Source organism: Arachis hypogaea, chromosome 18, assembly GCF_003086295.3.
Source record: "Arachis hypogaea cultivar Tifrunner chromosome 18, arahy.Tifrunner.gnm2.J5K5, whole genome shotgun sequence".
Classification (NCBI taxonomy): Eukaryota; Viridiplantae; Streptophyta; class Magnoliopsida; order Fabales; family Fabaceae; genus Arachis; species Arachis hypogaea.
Window position 1 is genome coordinate 96,336,825 of NC_092053.1, and position 20,603 is coordinate 96,357,427.

Consider the following 20,603-nt stretch of genomic DNA (forward strand, 5'->3'; position numbering starts at 1 on the left):
CCGGATTCTCATGAATGCCGCCATCAATCTAGCTTATACCACGGAGATTCTGATTAAGGAATCTAAGAGATATTCATTCAATCTGATGTAGAACGGAGGTGATTGTTAGACACACGTTCATGGATTGAGGAAGGTGATGAGTGTCACTGATCATCACCTTCTCCATAGTTAGGCGCGAATGGATATCTTAGATAGGAACACGCATGTTTGAATGGAAAACAGAAATACTTACATTAATTCATCGAGACACAGCAGAGCTCCTCACCCCCAACAATGGAGTTTAGAGACTCATGCCGTCAAAGAGTACAAAGTTCAGATCTAAAATGTCATGAGATACAAAATAAGTCTCTAAAAGTTGTTTAAATACTAAACTAGTAGCCTAGGTTTACAAAAAATGAGTAAACTATGATGGGTGGTGCAGAGATCCACTTCTGGGGTCCACTTGGTGTGTGCTGGGGCTGAGACTTAAACAATTCACGTGCATAAGGCTGTTTTGGGCGTTCAACGCCAGGTTTGGATCCATTTCTGGCGTTGAACTCCAACTTTTAATCCTTTTCTGGCGCTGGACGCCAGTATTGGGCAGAGAACTGGCGTTGAACGCCAGTTTACATCGTCTATCCTTGAGAAAAGTATGGACTATTATATATTTTTGGAAATCCCTGGATGTATACTTTCCAACGCAATTGGAAGCGCGCCATTTTGAGTTCTGTAGCTCCAGAAAATCCACTTTGAGTGCAGGGAGGTCAGAATCCAACAGCATCAGCAGTCCTTTTTAAGCCTGAATCAGATTTTTGCTCAGCTCCCTCAATTTCAGCCAGAAAAATACCTGAAATTACAGAAAAACACAAAACTCATAGTAAAGTCCATAAATATGAATTTTTCCTAAAAACTCATGGAAATAAACTAAAAACTAACTAGAATATACTAAAAACTATATGAAATTAACCCCAAAAAGCGTATAAAATATCCGCTCATCACTTACCTGCTCAAGAGCCTATCAAGCACCTGAGAGATTTTCAAGCAGGTTGTTCTACTGTCAGGCGTGATGGTGCAGATGAAACTTCAATTTTGTTAAAAGCCTTCCCATTCTCTCTTGAGGGAAAGGTGAGAGAGTGGTACTACACTCAACCCACAGCAACTGTATCCGACTGGAATACACTTAGAAGATAATTTTGGAAAAATTCTTTCCAGCTGAAGTTACTGATAAACTGAGGAAAGACATTTCCATGGTTGTTCAGGACAAATCTGAGACTCTCTATGAATACTGGGAGCGCTTCAACAACCTTCTGGAAGCATACCCCCACCATATGATTGACAAGATAGTGTTGCTCGACTACGTAACACAGGGCATGAGGCCCCAAGATAAGACTACATTGGAAAGTGCTAGCAATGGGTCTATGAAAAAGTACAAGACCACTGATGAGGCATGGCAATTGATCAGCGACTTAGCTGAATCTACAAAGAATCACAGGCAGAAACAAGGCCGGTCAAAAGCTGTTGCAGAGGTATCTTCTAGCAAGGAGACTACTGCTCTGGCTCAGAGTATAAGTGAAATGACCACCTTACTGAAGCAGATGCAGTTGAGTCAACAACAAGCGCATCAAATCCAACAGCTAGTCCCACAGAGAATGTGCGGAATATGTGCTGATTACAGCCATTATACTGATGAATGCCCGCAGCTCCAACAGGAAGACAACACCGTGGCAGCCACTCATAACTTCTATGACCGCCCCAACCAAGGGTACAATCAAGGTGGCAGTTACAACCATGGATGGCAGGACAATTCCAACTAAGGTTGGAGAGATAATTCTAACCAGAATTGGAGGGACAACAATAACAAAGGAGGCAGAGACAATCAAGGATTTCAGAGGTGAAATAATAACAACAACAGGCAGCAGAACCAGAACCAGCCTTATAGAGCACCTCACCTGAGGCAGTCCCAAGGACCACAGCACAACCAACAACAAGTTCCGCATATCACTCAATCTAATTCCTCTCCGAGTGAAGAGGCCATTCAATCCATTGCACAAGGACAAAGGAACATGGAAAGTTCACTTAATGGCCTAGCATCCACCATACAAGCTCTCATCTTTCAGCTGGCACCACCCAATACTTCAAACACTCAACAGGAAAATTCCAGTGGAATTCCTTCTCAACCCTTGCCCAATCCGAAGGGTGGCATCAATGCCATCATCCTAAGGTCCGGAACTACACTGCAAGAGAGGAATCAGGAGGAACCAAACCCACCAGAATACGCCTCAGATGAAGAGGTAGTGGAAGTAGAAGATGTTGAAGAGGAAGAGGACATACAGGACATGGCTGAAGAAGAAGAAGCTCAATAACAGGAAGAAGCACCAGAGGACGCTGAAGCTGTAAAGGACGCCATTCCTATTCCATTTCCACAAATTGCAAGGAAGGCCAGGAAGCAGTTGGAACCCGACCCCAAAATGGTAGAGATATTCAAAAAGGTTGAGGTAACTGTTTCCCTTTTTGATGTTATTCAGCAGGTACCTAAGTATGCAAAGTTTCTAAAAAATTTATGTATACACAAAGACAAAATTAATGAATTAGAAACTATTCCTTTAGGTAGTTCTATAACTGCTTTAATGGGAGGTATACCTGAGAAGTGTAGTGATCCAGGTCCATGTATGGTTAATTGTATTATTGGTGGTGTGATATTTTCTGACTGCATGTGTGATTTAGGAGCATGTGTTAGTATAATGCCTTTGTCTATATATGATAATTTGAGGCTCCCTCCCTTAAAAAGGTCGGCAGCTCGATTTGTGTTAGCAAATAAAAGCATTATTACAGTGGTTGGAATCGCTAAAGATGTATTAGTGGGCATTAAGGGGATCACCTTCCCCATTAATTTTTATATCCTGGAGATGCCCCAAAATGACTCAGAGAAGCCATCATCAATCCTACTAGGAAGACCATTCCTGAAGACCTCAAAGTTCAAATTAGATGCTTTTTCAGGAACATACTCTTTTGAAATAGATGGCCGAGTAGTAATCTTCAATTTGAATGGAGCTATGAAGCATCCTCCGGAGGATCATTCTATCCTCCAGTGTGACATCATAGATGAAACCGTGGCTGAAATTCACCAGGAGGAATTTGAAGAGAAGTACATAGGACAAGGTCCGAGTGTGGGGACACTTTCTGAGGACAATGATAGTGCTTTACCATTGTTGCCAGCTCCAGACAACCTAGAGCCTGACATGAGCAGAAGTTAGAATTGAAACCCCTCCCTCCATACCTCAAATATGCTTACCTTGAGGACAAGCAGAAGTTTCCAGTTATCATTGCAAGGGAACTCACTTCTCAACAAGAAGAGCAGCTACTTAGTGTGCTGAGGAGGCACAAGAAGGCAATTGGTTGGAGTTTGGCAGACATAGTAGGCATCAACCCTCAGGTCTGTGAGCACAGAATATTTTTAGAAGAGGGAACAAGACCTGTTCGTCAACCCCAGAGAAGACTGAATCCCACTATCTTAGAGGTTGTCAAGAAGGAAGTGACCAGACTACTGGAGGCAGATATCATCTACCCCATCTCAGACAGTGAATGGGTAAGCCCAGTACAAGTGGTGCCCAAGAAGTCTGGAGTCACTACAGTAAAGAATGAGCATGGAGAGCTCATGGCAACCAGAGTTCAGAACGCCTGGAGGGTCTGCATTGACTACAGACGCCTAAACTAGGCCACTCGTAAGGATCACTATCCTCTTCCATTCATTGATCAAATGCTGGATCGCTTGTCAGGTAAATCACATTATTGTTTCTTAGATGGTTACACAGGCTATTTCCAGATTCATATAGCTCCTGAAGATCAGGAAAAGACCACTTTTACATGTCTTTTTGGGACTTATGCTTATAAGAGAATGCCCTTTGGCTATGCAATCCACCTGCTACTTTCCAAAGGTGCATGATGAGTCTTTTCTCTGATCTTATTGAGGACTGTATGGAGGTTTTTATGGATGACTTTAGTGTATATGGTGATTCTTTCAATCTTTGCTTGGATAGTTTATCTAGAGTATTAGATAGATGTGTCAATACAAACCTTGTATTGAATTTTGAAAAATGTCACTTTATGGTTAAATAAGGGATTGTACTAGGACATGTTGTGTCTAATACTGGAATTTCTGTAGATCCAGCAAAGGTGGATGTTATTTCTAGTTTACCTTACCCCTCCTCTGTGAGGGAAGTCCGTTTGTTTCTTGGCCATGCAGGTTTTTACAGGAGATTCATTAAGGACTTTAGTAAAGTAGCTCTTCCCTTATCCAGACTACTGCAGAAAGATATTGAGTTCGAGTTCAGTGAGGATTGCAAACAAGCGTTTGATAAGCTGAAGACCGCCCTGACTCAAGCTCTAATTGTGAGAGGACCAGACTGGAGCCAGCCATTTGAAATAGTCAAACCTCATTGGAGAGACTGGAGCACCAGGCTACAAGATGCACTTTGGGCATACAGAACAGCATACAAGACACCCATTGGGATGAGTCCTTTCCGCTTAGTTTATGGAAAAGCCTGCCATCTCCCAGTTGAAGTAGAGTATAAAGCCTTTTGGGCAATAAAGGAATGTAATATGGGATTTGAAACAGCCAGAGCTGAGAGGAAGTTGCAACTACAAGAATTAGAAAACCTTTACCTGGAAGCTTATGAGAACTCAAGGCTGTACAAGGAGAAGATAAAGGCTGTACATGATAAGCACATCAAGAGGAGAAAGTTCCAATCTGGGGACTTAGTCCTCCTTTATAAATCTCGACTGAGGATCATGCCAGGCAAGTTGAGATCAAGATGGGAAGGTCCATATAGAGTAGAGAAGGCCGAGTCGTACGGAGTTTTTCACCTAAGTCATCCTTCAAGCTCTGAACTCATCAAAGTTAATGGACATCGTTTAAAGCTGTACCATGGCGAGAAGTTGAAGAAAAACAAGGAGCTCGAGATCTTCCTCTTGGAAGATCCACACATAGCCGAAGACTGAGCTAGTGGAGCGTCCAACTTACGGACGTTAAAGCAAAGTGCTAGGTGGGAGACAACCCACCATGGTATGATCGTTCTTTTCTTTATTCACAGTTTTCTTTTTTTAATAACTCTTCTCCTTATTCGCACATTTAGCTTGCATCTGCATTTGCATATTTTTATTTCGAAAAAAAAAATTTTCACGCGACGCGACCGCATCAATGACGCGTCCGTGTCGCAGGTGGCTCAGAAAGAATAAGAAAGTGAACAGAAAATCACACGAGAGCGTGGCTGGAGGCGTGCCTTTGGCACAAATCACCCCACGCGACCGCGTGTCCCACGCGTCCGCGTCAAGTGGAAAACTTGCCTCCCACGCGACCGCATCACCCACGCGGCCGCGTGACCTGAAAATCGACGTGAAAAGGGTGTATAGCTGAAAGTTATGCTGAGGTGGTGCTGGACTAGCGCTAGACGCACAGCCCTTACCACGCGAACGCGTGCCCCACGTGAACACGTGCCTCACGCGAACGTATCATATCCCAATATTGGCCACTCACGCAGTCGCGTGACCCACGTGATCGCGTCACCCATATTTTGGCAAAATAAGATTTCGAACAGAGACTTGTACGAGCGCGAGGCTGCCCTCGCGCCAGTAGCATAAAACGTGTCACGCGACCGCGTGACCGACGCGACTGCGTGACCGACGCGACCGCGTCAATCCGAATAAGCGCAATTCGCACGAACGCGTCACCCACGTGTTCGCGTCGCTTGCGCCGCACAGCTTACCCTGATTTGCCAAATATCTTATCTTTCTTCTCCCCAAATCCTATTTTCTCTTTTCCCTCCTTATTTCTTCCTTCTTCCTTCTTCCTTCTTTCTCACCTTCTTCTCCCTCTCTCTCATCCCCATTATCAAGGTTTTTCTTTTCTTCTTCCTTCCTTACTTTTCTATTATCTTTCTTATTTTTATGTTTTCTTCTTTTCTTTTCTTTTTACTTTCATTATCCATATTTTGTTTTTCTTTCTTATTTTTTTTCTTTTAATTGGTGTTAGAAATTTAATTGAGTCATTATTTCTCATTATATGCTTGTGGATTGTTGTAAAATTGTTTGGCAATTATATATTACTTTTTAAAGGGTTGCTTGCATGTTCAAATTATTATTTTAAATAGTTTATTCATCATGCATGCTACGTGTGTGTGAAAAAGCCCATATGGCATTATGCATTTTCTACATTATTCTATTCTACTATTCAATGTTTGCTTTTCATAAATTTTTTTTACTATTTTATTAATTTAATTTAATTGTCAATACAAACGTGATGGTTAGTTTGTTACGAGTGATAACATATTTAACAAATTAAATGCTTGATCTATGCTACTCATGCCTTTGCCTGCATGCCAATAAACACCTTACATTTAATTGTCATCAAATGCACTTTCTATATTTCCATTGGTGAACTTTTCACATGTAGTCATGACCATGTGTTAACGACATCCTCTTTACCGTGCATTGATTATCACTTATACCATCCTCTTCCTTGCTCTGTCCCTTTGAATTCATTTTACTTTCTTTTTTCCTTTTCAGGATGGCCACCAAGAAAGGAAAAGAGAAAGCTACTCCCAAACCACCAATAAGAAGAGGAACAAAAAGAGCATTAGTGGTAGAGCCTTCTTCAACTGTAGTCAAACCCTCAACAAAAAGAATTAAGAGGATTATAAAGGTTGATGAAAAAGAAAAATCCTTCCCAGCAAAGGACACTGTGCGATTTCCCAATCGCTACTATGAGCAGATGTTCCCTATCCTGGCAGGACGGAGCTACAACAACGAACACCTTCTTATCCTCCCGCCCAATATTGCTACCTTTGTTGAGCCGCAAATTGAACGAAGACAATGGGGTTTCCTCCAGAGACAGCCAAGGCAGGTTAATCTTTCTTGGGTAGTTGAGTTCTACTCTAATTTCCACCTGCCAACCCTGCAGTCTGTCTATGTACGTCAGAAGCAAGTCCCCATTACAGAAGAGGCCATTCAACAAGCTCTAGATCTTCCCCCTGCTCCAGAAGGATTGGACGCCTTTCAAGAAGCCTCACTCAAGCGCCAGATGTACCAATTTGATAAGGACGCCATTCTCAGAGTTATCGCACTACCTGGCAGCAGATGGATCTATGGATACCACCGTTCCCGTCCTAAGGGAATATCGGCTTCAGCACTTACCTTGGAGGCTCGCGTATGGGCACAGATCATGTCCCATTACGTCTTTCCGGGCACTCACGAATCCTCCTTCACTGCAGACATGGCCATTCTACTATGGTGCATCCTTACAGACCAGCCTCTGAACCTACCAAGACACATCCGAAATGCCATGGGACACGTACAGATTGCGGGCAACTTACCTTTTCCCGCCTTGGTCTCAGATCTCATCTCAGCAGCTGGAGTCTCCTACAGAGCTGGGGACACCTGATAAACCACTATTTTATGGTTTATATTTTGCTTAATTGTATGATTTTATCAATTATTTACCCACTTATTCATATGATTGGCATGCATTTATATTTCCTTCCTAAAATTATTACATGATTGAATATTTGCTTCCTAAAGACTTTTTAATTATTTATTTTAATTCTCCTTCTTTCCATTAGATGTCGTGATCTGTGTGTTAAGTGTTTCAAGCTTTATAGGGCATGAATGACTTGGAGATTGGAAACGAAGCTTGCAAAAATGGAAGGAACACAAGAAATTGAGGAGATGACCAGCGAAAAGTGACGCGGAGACATGGCTCACGCGATCGCGCGACATAGAGGAAATCGCAGTGACACGGATGCATGGCTCACGCGACCACGCGGATTGGAACTGCACAAGTGACGCGGAGGCGTGGACGACGCGCACGCGTGGCAAGGCAAAACGCCGAATGACGCGTTCGCATGAATGACGCGATCGCGTGACATGCGCGATCTGCAGAATCTGCAGAATTCACTGGGGGCAATTTTGGGCCCTGTTTTGACCCAATTTTTGGCCCAGAAAAGCATACTAGAGCCAAGGAACATGCAGAAACGAAAACAACAATTCATTACAGACAATTCTCAGTTTTAGATCTAGTTTTACTCCTCCTCTAGGTTTTCTCTCTACACATTCATAGTTCTTAGGATTTTATTTTTATTGCTTTTCGCATTGGGATATTGAGAAGAGTTATTAACTCAGCAAGACTTCGTCATTCTAGTTTATTTTCTTTACCTGTCTCTTACTCTTCCATGTCCTTTGTTTATTTAGAATTATTATTGAATTATTTTTAGAGTTTATTAATACAAGAACTATTTTTATTTTTAATTGATCCCTTTGATTATTGTTTATCATGTCTTTCTATATTTCCATTTCCTATGTTATGAATTCTACATTCACAATGAGCGAGTAGTTCCATAACTTGGATGGGAGTTGATTGAAAGGAAGACCTTGAGTTGGAATGCTTAAAAGAAAAAATTGTAATTGGGTTTATTGTTGGTTTGCCCTCTAGTCACTGACACCAATCCTTTTCAATTGAGCGGATTGGGACTTGTGAATAGAAATAGCTTTCCAACTTGTTTGACTTTTTCTTACCTAGTAAGGGATAACTAAACAGAACAACCCTCAATTATCAATTAATCTTGAGAGTACTCCAACAAGAATAGGGCTTCCAACTAATCTACTCCCAGCCAAGGCTTTTAGTTAAAATTATACAAATTCTCTAATTTAATTTCCTGTTATTCAACTCAAACCATTTTTGAAAACATCTGATTAATAAAATAGCACACCTTTCTGCAACTCGTTGGGAGACGACTTGGGACTCATACTCCCAGTATTTTAATTTAAATTTTGTGACAACCTTCTAAATTGATAAGCGGATTTCTGGTTGGCTAAGAACTGTACTTGCAACGTATCTCTTATATTAATTTCTTAATTCACCAATTTCTGCCACGTCAATTTTTGGCGCTGTTACCGGGGACTTGCAATAGAGTGCTAAAGTTATTAATTGGAATTTATTTATTTGCATTTTATTTTATTTTGCTACTATGAGCTGCATGTTTCTTTCGTTAGATGACGCGTTCACTTCCTGGTCCAAGCTTGCCAGTATTCGATCCTGAGATTGAAAGAACTATTTCACGAATAAGGCAAGCTCGGCGTCGGTTAGTCCTCTCTGAGGGCGGATCTGAAACGTCACTTGAGGAAGAAACAGGCTCCCTTTCTGCTGATTCGGTTGATTTACGTGCAGGTGACATGGCAGCACCTAGGAAAATTACTATTCAGGAGGCTTGAGCCCCTGATTTTTCAATGCAACCGTTTCAAGTGCATCACCCAGCGGTGGCTACAGACTTTGAAATAAAAATAGCACTGCTCAATTTGATGCCCAAGTTTCATGGCTTACCTGCTCAAGAGCCTATCAAGCACCTTAGAGACTTCCGAGCAGCTGGTGCGCAGAAATTGTGATTACACTTTGATTATGTAAAATTCATTGCTCTTTCTTTCCCTGGCAATGGTGCCAAAAACATGATGCCAATACCATGGTTCACAACTTTGCACAACTAACCAGCAAGTGCACTGGGTCGTCCAAGTAATACCTTACGTGAGTAAGGGTCGAATCCCACGGAGATTGTTGGTATGAAGCAAGCTATGGTCACCTTGTAAATCTCAGTCAGGCGGATATAAAATAGTAATGGGGTTTTCGAAAATCATTAATAAAATAGGGATAGAAATACTTATGTAAATCATTGGTGAGAATTTCAGATAAGCGAATAGAGATGTTTTCGTTCCTCTGAACCTCTGCTTTCATGCTATCTTCATCCAATCAGTCTTACTCCTTTCCATGGCTGGCTTTATGTAATGCATCACCATTGTCAATGGATACTTTCGGTCTTCTCTCGGGAAAATGATCCAAATGCCCTGTCACGGCACGGCTAATCGTCTGGAGGCATCACCCTTGTCAATGGTTACATCCTATCCTCTCAGTGAAAATGGTCAACGCGCCCTGTCACGGCATGGCTATTCATCTGTCGGTTCTCGATCATGCTGGAATAGGATTTACTATCCTTTTGCGTCTGTCACTACGCCCAGAAATCGCGAGTTTGAAGCTCGTCACAGTCATTCAATCATTGAATCCTACTCGGAATACCACAGACAAGGTTTAGACTTTCCGGATTCTCTTGAATGCCGCCATCATTCTAGCTTACACCACGAAGATTCTGATTAAGAGATCTAAGAGATACTCATTCAATCTAATGTAGAACGGAAGTGGTTGTCCGGCACGCGTTCATAGGGAATGATGATGATTGTCATGTTCATCACATTCAAGTTGAAGTGCGAATGAATATCTTAGAAGCGAAATAAGATGAATTGAATAGAAAACAGTAGTAATTTGCATTTATCTTTGAGGAACAGCAGAGCTCCACACCTTAATCTATGGAGTGTAGAAACTCTACCGTTGAAAATACATAAGTGAATAGAGTTCATTGGTCTCGGCCCCAGAGGGGAACCGGAGTAACCAAGACTGTGAATACAATGATAAAAAGTTCTATTTATAATAAACTAGCTACTAGGGTTTACAGAAGTAAGTAATTGATGCATAAATCCACTTCCGGGGCCCACTTGGTGTGTGCTTGGGCTGAGCTTGAGTGTTGCATGTGTAGAGGTCCTTCTTGGAGTTCAACGCCAGCTTTTGTGCCAGTTTGGGCGTTGAACTCCACTTTGCAACTTGTTTCTGGCGCTGGACGCCAGAATTGGGCAAAGAGCTGGCGTTGAACGCCAGTTTGCGTCATCTAAACTTGGGCAAAGTATGGACTATTATATATTGCTGGAAAGCCCTGGATGTCTACTTTCCAACGCAATTGGAATCGCGCCATGTTGAGTTATGAAGCTCCAGAAAATCCATTTTGAGTGCAGGGAGGTCAGAATCCAACAACATCAACAATCCTTCTTCAACCTCTGAATCTGATTTTTGCTCAAGTCCCTCAATTTCAGCCAAAAAATACCTGAAATCACAGAAAAATACACAAACTCATAGTAAAGTCCAGAAATGTGAATTTAACATAAAAACTAATGAAAACATCCCTAAAAGTAACTAGATTCTACTAAAAACAATGCCAAAAAGCGTATAAATTATCCGCTCATCACAACACCAAACTTAAATTGTTGCTTGTCCCCAAGAAACTGAAAATCAAATAGGATAAAAAGAAGAGAATATACTATAAATTCCAAACTATCAATGAAACATAGCTCCAATCAAATGAGCGGGACTTATAGCTTTTTGCCTCTTGAATAGTTTTGGCATCTCACTTTATCCATTGAGGTTCAGAATGATTGGCATCTATAGGAATTCAGAGTTCAGATAGTGTTATTGACTCTCCTAGTTCAGTATGATGATTCTTGAACACAGCTTCTTTATGAGTCTTGGCCGTGGCCCTAAGCACTTTGTTTTCCAGTATTACCACCGGATACATAAATGCCACAGACACATAATTGGGTGAACCTTTTCAGATTGTGACTCAGCTTTGCTAAAGTCCCCAATTAGAGGTGTCCAGGGTTCTTAAGCACACTCTTTTTTTTTTTTTGCGTTGGACCTTGACTTTAACCGCTCAGTCTCAAGTTTTCACTTGACACCTACACGCCACAAGCACATGGTTAGGGACAACTTGGTTTAGCCGCTTAGACCAGGATTTTATTCCTTTAGGCCCTCCTATCCACTGATGCTCAAAGCCTTGGGATCCTTTTTATTTGCCCTTGCCTTTTGGTTTTAAGGGTTATTGGCTTTTTGCTCTTGTCTCTTGGTTTTAAGAGCTTTTGGCTTTTTCTGCTTGCTTTTTCTTTTTCTTTCTATTATTTTTTTTCACCTATTTTTTTTCTGCAAGCTTTGTTCTTTGCTGCTTTTTCTTGCTTCAAGAATCATTTTTATGATTTTTCAGATTATCAAATAACATGTCTCCTTGTCATCATTCTTTCAAGAGCCAACATATTTAACATTCTTAAACAACAACTTCAAAAGACATATGCACTGTTCAAGCATTCATTCAGAAAACAAGAAGCATTGTCACCACATCAATATAATTAAGCTAAGTTCAAGGATAAATTCAAAACTCATGTACTTCTTGTTCTTTTAAATTAAAACATTTTTCATTTAAGAGAGGTGATGGATTCATAGGACATTCATAACTTTAAGACATAGTTACTAACTACTAATGATCATGTAATGAAGACACAAACATAGATAAGCACATAACATAGAAAACGGAAAACAGAAGAAATAAGAACAAGGAATGAGTCCACCTTAGTGATGATGGTGTTTCCAATGATGTCCTTGAGCTCTTCTATGTCTCTTCCTTGTCTTTGTTGCTCCTCCCTCGTAGCTTTTTGATCTTCTCTAATTTTATGAAGGATGATAGAGTGCTCTTGATGTTCCACCCTTAAGTGTTCCATGATGGAACTTACTTCTCCTAGGGAGTTGTTGATTTGCTCCCAAAAATTCTGTGGAGGAAACTGTATCCCCTGAGGTATCTCAGGAATTTCTTGATGATGAGCTTCTTCATGTGCCTGTTGAGATCCATGAATGTGCTCTCTTGTTTGCTCCATCCTTTTCTTAGTGATGGGCTTGTGAGATGAATCCTTCCATCTCCCATGGCTCAGAGGTGGAAGCAATTGTCTTCCCTTTCCTCTTTCTTTGAGGTTTCTCTGGCCTTAGGTGCCATTAATGGTTATGGAAAAACAAAAAAAGCTATGCTTTTACCACACCAAACTTAGAATATTGCTTGCCCTCGAGCAAAAGAAGAAAGAATAGAAGAAGAAGATATGGAGGAGATGGAGGGATGTGTGTATTCGGCCATATGGGTGGGATTGGGTGGGAGAGAGATGTTGAATTTTGAAGGTAGGTGGGTGTATGGATATGAGTGGTAAAGGGTTAATAGGGAAGAGTGTTTATTGGGATTTTGTGAAAGAGAGTGGTGAGGGGTGAGAAGAAGTGAGTGGAGGTATGTGGGGATTCTGTGGGGTCCACAGATCCTGAGGTGATCCTGTGGGGTCCACAGATCCTAAGGTGTTCAAGGATTTACAACCTTGCACCAAATTAGGCATGTAAAATGCCCTTGCACACAACTCTGGGCGTTCAGCGCCAGCTTGGTGCCCATTTTGGGCGTTCAACGCCCATTTGTTGCCCATTTCTGGCGTTGAACGCCAGAACCATGCTTGTTCTGGGCGTTCAGCGCCAGCTCCTCTCCAAGGTGCAATTCTGGCGTTCAGCGCCCAGATGATGCCCATTTTGGGCGTTCAGTGCCCAGATACTGCCCATTTTGGGCGTTCAGTGCCAGAACCATGCTCTGTTCTGGCGTTGAACGCCAGGCAGATGCTTCCTCCAGGGTGTGATTTTTCTTCTGCTGTTTTTGATTCCGTTTTCAATTTTTATATTTATTTTGTGACTCCACATGATCATGAACCTATAAAGACATATAACTAAGAAAAATATAGTTAGATAAATAAAAATTGGGTTGCCTCCCAATAAGCGCTTCTTTAATGTCAATAGCTTGACAGTGGGCTCTCATGGAGCCTCACAGATGTGCAGAGCTTTGTTGAAACCTCCCAACACGAAACTTAAAGCTTGGATATGGAGGTTTGACACCAAACTTAGAGTTTGGTTGTGGCCTCCCAATACCAAACTTAGAGTTTGACTGTGGGGGCTTTGGTTGACTTTGCTTTGAGAGAAGCTTTTTATGCTTCCTCTCCATGGACGCAGAGAGAGATCCTTGAGTTGTAAACACAAGGTTGTCCTCATTTATTTGAAGGATCAATTCTCCTCTGTCCACATCAATCACAGCTCTTGCTGTGGCTAGGAAAGGTCTTCCTAGGATGATGGATTCATCCTCTTCCTTTCCAATATCCAGGACTATGAAATCAGCAGGGATGTAAAGGCCTTCAACCTTTACTAACATGTCCTCTACTTGTCCATAAGCATGTTTTCTTGAATTGTCTGCCATCTATAATGAGATTTTAGCAGCTTGCACCCCATAGATTCCCAGTTTCTCTATTACAGAGAGGGGCATGAGGTTTATCCCTGAACCAAGGTCACACAAAGCCTTAAAGATCATGGTTCCTATGGTACAAGGTATTATGAACTTTCCAGGATCCTATCTCTTCTGAGGCAATGTCAGTTGATCCAGATCACTTAGTTCATTGGTGAACAAGGAAGGTTCATCTTCCCAACTTTCAATACCAAATAATTTGGCATTCAGCTTCACGATTGCACCAAGAAACTTGGTAGTTTGCTCTTCAGTAACATCCCCATTCTCTTCAGAAGAGAAATACTCATCAGAGCTCATGAAGGGCATAAGGAGGTTCAATGGAATCTCTATGGTCTCTAGATGAGTCTCAGATTCCTTTGGTTCCTCAGAGGGAAACTCCTTATTGATCACTGGACGTCCCAGGGGGTCTTCCCCCTTGGGATTCACATCCTCTCCTTCCCTTACAGGTTCAGCCATGGTGGTTATGTCAATGGCCTTGCACTCTCCTTTTGGATTCTCTTCTGTATTGCTTGGGAGAGTACTAGGAGGAATTTCAGTGATCCTTTTACTCAGCTGGCCCACTTGTGCTTCCAAATTTCTAATGGGAGACCTTGTTTCATTCATGAAACTCACAGTGACCTTAGATAGATCAGAGACTAAATTTGCTAAGCTAGATGGATTCTGCTCAGAATTCTCTGTCTGTTGCTGAGTGGATGATGGAAAAGGCTTGCTATTGCTAAACCTGTTTCTTCCACCATTATTAAAGCCTTGTTGAGGCCTTTGATCCTTCCATGAGAGATTTGGATGATTTCTCCATGATGGGTTATAGGTGTTTCCATAAGGTTCACCTAAGTAATTCACCTCTGCTATTGCAGGGTTTTCAGGATCATAAGCTTCTTCTGCATAAGAAGCCTCTTGAGTACTGTTGGATGCAGCTTGCATTCCATTCAGACTCTGAGAAATCATATTGACTTGCTGAGTCAATATTTTGTTCTGAGCCAATATGACATTCAGAGTATCAACTTCAAGAACTCCCTTCTTCATAGGCGTCCCATTACTCACAGGATTCCTCTCAGAAGTGTACATGAACTAGTTATTAGCAACCATGTCAATGAGTTCTTGAGCTTCTGCAGGCATTTTCTTTAGGTGAATGGATCCACCTGCAGAAGTATCCAATGACATCTTTGATAGCTCAGATAAACCATCATAGAATATATCCAGGATGGTCCATTCTGAAAGCATGTCAGAAGGACACTTTTTGGTCAGCTGCTTGTATCTTTCCCAAGCTTCATAGAGGGATTCACCTTCTTTCTGTCTGAAGGTTTGAACATCCGCTCTAAGCTTGCTCAGCTTTTAAGGAGGAAAGAACTTGGCTAAGAAAGCTGTGACCAGCTTATCCCAAGAGTTCAGGCTGTCTTTGGGTTGAGAGTCCAACCACACTCTAGCTCTGTCTCTTACAGCAAAAGGAAAAAGCATGAGCCTGTAGACTTCAGGATTTACTCCATTAGTCTTAACAGTATCACAGATCTGCAAGAATTCAGTTAAGAACTAAAAAGGATCTTCAGATGGAAGTCCATGAAACTTGCAGTTCTGCTGCATCAGAGAAACTAGCTGAGGTTTCAGCTCAAAGTTATTTGCTCCAATGGCAGGAATGGAGATGCTTCTTCCATGTAAATTGGAATTAGGTGCAGTAAAGTCACCAAGCATTCTCCTTGCATTATTATTATTTTCGGCTGCCATCTCCTCTTCCTGTTCAAAAATTTCTGAAAGGTTCTCTCTGGATTGTTGTAATTTAGCTTCTCTTAGTTTCCTCTTCAGAGTCCTTTCAGGTTCTGGATCTGCTTCAACAAGAATGTTCTTGTCCTTGCTCCTGCTCATATGAAAAAGAGAGAACAGAAAAATAATAATAATAGGGGTCCTTTTTACCACAGTATAGAGGTCCCAGTGTGAGTAGAAGAAAAGAAGAAGAAGAAATTCGAACACAGATGGAAGAGGGGGTTCGAATTTGGGTGGGATGAAGTGTTAGTAGATGAATAAATAAATAGAAGGAGATGAGAGAGAAGGAGAATTTTCGAAAATAATTTTTGAAAAAGAGTTAGTGATTTTCGAAAATAGTTTTTGAAAAATGTTAGTAATTTTTGAAAATTAAGAATTAAAAATTGAAATAATTAGTTAATTAAAAAGAAATTTTGAAAAAGGGGGAGATATTTTCGAAAATTAGAGAGAGAGAGAGTTAGTTAGGTAGTTTTAAAAAAGATAAGAAACAAACAAAAAGTTAGTTAGTTAATTAAAACAAATTTTGAAAAGATAAGAAGTTAGGAAGTTAGAAAAGATATTTTGAAATCAAATTTTTGGAAAAGGTGAGATAAGAAGATATTTTTGAAAAGATATGATAGAAATTAGTTTTTGAAAAAAAGATTTGATTTTTTTTTTAAAAATAAAATTAATGACTTGATTCATAAGAAATCACAAGATATGATTCTAAAACTTAAAGTTTGAATCTTTCTTAACAAGCAAGTAACAAACTTGAAATTTTTGAATCAAAACATTAATTGTTATTGTTATTTTCGAAAATTTGATATAAAAATAAGAAAAAGATTTTTGAAAAATATTTTTGGAATTTTCAAAAATAACTAAGAAATTTGAAAAAGATTTGATTTTTGAAAAAGATTTTGAAAAAGATAAGATTTTCAAATTGAAAATTTGATTTGACTCATAAGAAACAACTTGATTTTAAAAATTTTTGAAAAAGTCAATCAAATTTTCGAATTTGATGAGAGAAAAAGGGAAAGATATTTTTTTTTATTTTTGAATTTTTTTAGATCAAAACAATGAATGCATGCAAGAATGCTATGAATGTCAAGATGAACACCAAGAACACTATGAAGATCATGATGAACATCAAGAACATATTCTAAAAAAAATTTTTTTATGCAAAGAAAACATGCAAGACACCAAACTTAGAATTCTTTAATGCTTAGACACTAAGAATTCAAGAATGCATATGAAAAACAAGAAAAGACACAAAACATGCAAATGCAAAGATCAAACAAGAAGACTTACCAAGAACAACTTGAAGATCATGAAGAACACTATTAATGCATGAGAGTTTTCGAAAAATGCAAGATGAGTACGCAATTGACACCAAACTTATAACATGACTCAAGACTCAAACAAGAAACACAAGATATTTTTGATTTTTATGAATTTATAATTTTTTTTGTATTTTCTTTTAATGTTTTTTGAAAATCATTTTGGAAAAGAAAAATAAGGATTTCAAAATCTTTAATATGAATTCCAGGAATCTTATACTCTTTAGTCTAAAGCTCCAATCTGAGGGTTAGACATGGCTTAATAGCCAGTCAAGCTTTAGAATGAATTTACATCCATTGAGGTGATTAGTTGAAGACCAATCCCAAAGGAGTTTGGGTATGGCTTTTCATCCAGATAGGATTCAACATGTTACCATGAAACTCTAGAATTCATTCTTGAAAGTTTTGAAGCCATAGAATAATTTATTTTTGAAAACATTATTTTTTTATTATATTTTTTTTTTCGAAAACAAAAGAAAAATTTTTGAAAGATTTTTGAAAAATTTTTGAAAACAAAACAAAAAGAAAATTACCTAATCTGAGCAACAGGATGAACCGTTAGTTGTCCAAACTCAAACAATCCCCGGCAACGGCGCCAAAAACTTGGTGCGCAGAAATTGTGATTACACTTTGATTATGTAAAATTCATTGCTCTTTCTTTCCCTGGCAATGGCGCCAAAAACATGATGCCAATACCATGGTTCACAACTTCGCACAACTAACCAGCAAGTGCACTGGGTCGTCCAAGTAATACCTTACGTGAGTAAGGGTCGAATCCCACGGAGATTGTTGGTATGAAGCAAGCTATGGTCACCTTGTAAATCTCAGTCAGGCAGATATAAAATAGTAATGGGGTTTTCGAAAATCATTAATAAAATAGGGATAGAAATACTTATGTAAATCATTGGTGAGAATTTCAGATAAACGAATAGAGATGCTTTCGTTCCTCTGAACCTCTGCTTTCCTGCTATCTTCATCCAATCAGTCTTACTCCTTTCCATGGCTGGCTTTATGTAATGCATCACCATTGTCAATGGCTACTTTCGGTCTTCTCTCGGGAAAATGATCCAAATGCCCTGTCACGGCATGGCTAATCGTCTGGAGGCATCACCCTTGTCAATGGTTACATCCTATCCTCTCAATGAAAATGGTCAACGCACCCTGTCACGGCACGGCTATTCATCTGTCGGTTCTCGATCATGCTGGAATAGGATTTACTATCCTTTTGCGTCTGTCACTACGCCCAGCAATCGCGAGTTTGAAGCTCGTCACAGTCATTCAATCATTGAATCCTACTCGGAATACCACAGACAAGGTTTAGACTTTCCGGATTCTCTTGAATGCCGTCATCATTCTAGCTTACACCACGAAGATTCTGATTAAGAGATCTAAGAGATACTCTATCAATCTAATGTAGAACGGAAGTGGTTGTCAGGCACGCGTTCATAGGGAATGATGATGATTGTCACGTTCATCACATTCAGGTTGAAGTGCGAATGAATATCTTAGAAGCAAAATAAGATGAATTGAATAGAAAACAGTAGTACTTTGCATTAATCTTTGAGGAACAGCAGAACTCCACACCTTAATCTATGGAGTGTAGAAACTCTACCGTTGAAAATACATAAGTGAATAGAGTTCATTGGTCTCGGCCCCAGAGGGGAACCGGAGTAACCAAGACTGTGAATACAATGATAAAAAGTTCTATTTATAATAAACTAGCTACTAGGGTTTACAGAAGTAAGTAATTGATGCATAAATCCACTTCCGGGGCCCACTTGGTGTGTGCTTGGGCTGAGCTTGAGTGTTGCACGTGTAGAGGTCCTTCTTGGAGTTCAACGCCAGCTTTTGTGCCAGTTTGGGCGTTGAACTCCACTTTGCAACTTGTTTCTGGCGCTGGACGCCAGAATTGGGCAGAGAGCTGGAGTTGAACGCCAGTTTGCGTCGTCTCAACTTGGGCAAAGTATGGACTATTATATATTGCTGGAAAGCCCTGGATGTCTACTTTCCAACGCAATTGGAAGCACGCAATTTTGAGTTATGTAGCTCCAGAAAATCCATTTTGAGTGCAGGGAGGTCAGAATCCAACAGCATCAGCAATCCTTCTTCAACCTCTGAATCTGATTTTTGCTCAAGTCCCTCAATTTCAACCAGAAAATACCTGAAATCACAGAAAAACACACAAACTCATAGTAAAGTCCAGAAATGTGAATTTAACATAAAAACTAATGAAAATATCCCTAAAAGTAACTAAATTCTACTAAAAACATACTAAAAACAATGCCAAAAAGCGTATAAATTATCCGCTCATCAGCAGCCTGTTCTACTGTAAGGCGTGATGGTGCAGATGAAACTTCAATTTTGTTAAAAGCCTTCCCATTCTCTCTTGAGAGAAAGGCAAGAGAGTGGTACTACACTCAACCCGCAGCAACTGTATCCGACTGGGATACACTTAGAAGAGAATTCTTGGAAAAATTCTTTCCAGTTGAAGTTACTGATAAACTGAGGAAAGACATTTTCATGATTGTTCAGGATGAATTCGAGACTCTCTATGAATACTGGGAGCACTTCAACAACCTTCTGGAAGCATGCCCCCCACCATATGATTGACAAGATAGTGTTGCTCGGCTACGTCACTCAGGGTATGAGGCCCCAAGATAAGACCACATTGGAAAGTGCTAGCAATGGGTCTATGAAAAAGTACAAGACCACTGATGAGGCATGGCAATTGATCAGCGACTTAGCTGAATCTACAAAGAATCACAGGCAAAAACAAGGCCGTTCAAAAGCTGTTGTAGAAGTATCCTCTAGCAGAGAGACTGCTGCTCTAACTCAGAGTATCTGTGAAATGACCAACTTACTGAAGCAGATGCAATTGAATCAACAAGTTCAGCAAGCTCAATCTTCTCCACCATAGCAAAGCCAACAGTTAGTCCCACAGAGAGTTTGCAGAATCTGTGCTGATTATAGCCATTATACTGATGAATGTCCGCAGCTCCAGCAGGACGATAACACCGTGGCATCCACTCATAACTTCTATGACTGCCCCAACCAAGGGTACAATCAAGGTGGCAGTTACAGCCATGGATGGCAGGACAATTCTAACCAGAATTGGAGAGATAATTCTAACCAGAATTAGAGGGACAACAATAACAGAGGAGGCAGAGATAATGAGGGAAATCAGAGGTGGAATAATAACAACAACAGGCAGCAGAACCAGAACCAGCCATACAGAGCACCTCACCTGAGGTAATCCCAAGGACCACAGAATAACCAACAGTAGACCTCTCAGATCACTTACCCTCTTCATCTGCTAATGATGAGTTACTACAATCTATTGATCGGAGACAACAGGCCATGGAAAATAACCTTAATTCTACTCTAAATGGTCTGAACTCTACCTTGCAAGCTCTTATCTCACAGATTGGATCAATGAATAACTCCAATAACCAGCCTTTGAGCTCCAGTGGAATCCCATCTCAACCATTACCCAATCCCAAGGGTGGCATCAATGCCATCACCCTAAGATCCGGAACCACACTGCAGGAGA

The 20,603-nt window shown here is 40.4% G+C and overlaps 1 non-coding gene across 1 annotated transcript; it reads left to right on the forward strand.

Moving 5' to 3' along the window:
* Positions 1-15,197: 15,197 nt before the first annotated feature.
* LOC112774485 (small nucleolar RNA R71) lies at positions 15,198-15,305 on the forward strand. The gene has a single exon (XR_003188974.1). It is a non-coding gene; the product is annotated as a small nucleolar RNA R71 (small nucleolar RNA).
* The last annotated feature ends 5,298 nt before the right edge of the window (positions 15,306-20,603 follow it).